The following is a 418-nucleotide window of genomic DNA, read 5'->3' as shown; positions in this document are numbered from 1 at the left end:
CCGCAAAGAAGGCTAAATCCCACAATGAAGGAAGTTGTCCAGAAGGAAGTAATGAAGTTGTGGAATGCAGGGATAATCTTCTCAATATCTGACAGCCCATGGGTAAGCCCGGTTCAAGTTGTACCAAAGAAGGGAGGAATGACGGTCATCACTAATGAGAAGAATGAGTTGATCCCTACAAGAACAGTGACTGGGTGGAGGATGTGCATAGACTATAGAAGATTGAATGATGCCACCAGGAAGGATCATTTCCCTCTTCCATTCATTGATCAGATGCTGGAAAGGTTAGCCGGCCATGCCTATTACTGCTTTTTGGACGGATATTCTGGGTATAATTAAATCGTGGTGGACCCCAAGGACCAAGAGAAAACTGCCTTTACATGTCCATTTGGAGTTTTTGCATATCGGAGGATGCCCT

Source organism: Arachis ipaensis, chromosome B09 (assembly GCF_000816755.2).
Source record: "Arachis ipaensis cultivar K30076 chromosome B09, Araip1.1, whole genome shotgun sequence".
NCBI classification, from domain to species: domain Eukaryota; kingdom Viridiplantae; phylum Streptophyta; class Magnoliopsida; order Fabales; family Fabaceae; genus Arachis; species Arachis ipaensis.
Note: the sequence above shows the minus strand (reverse complement) of the source record.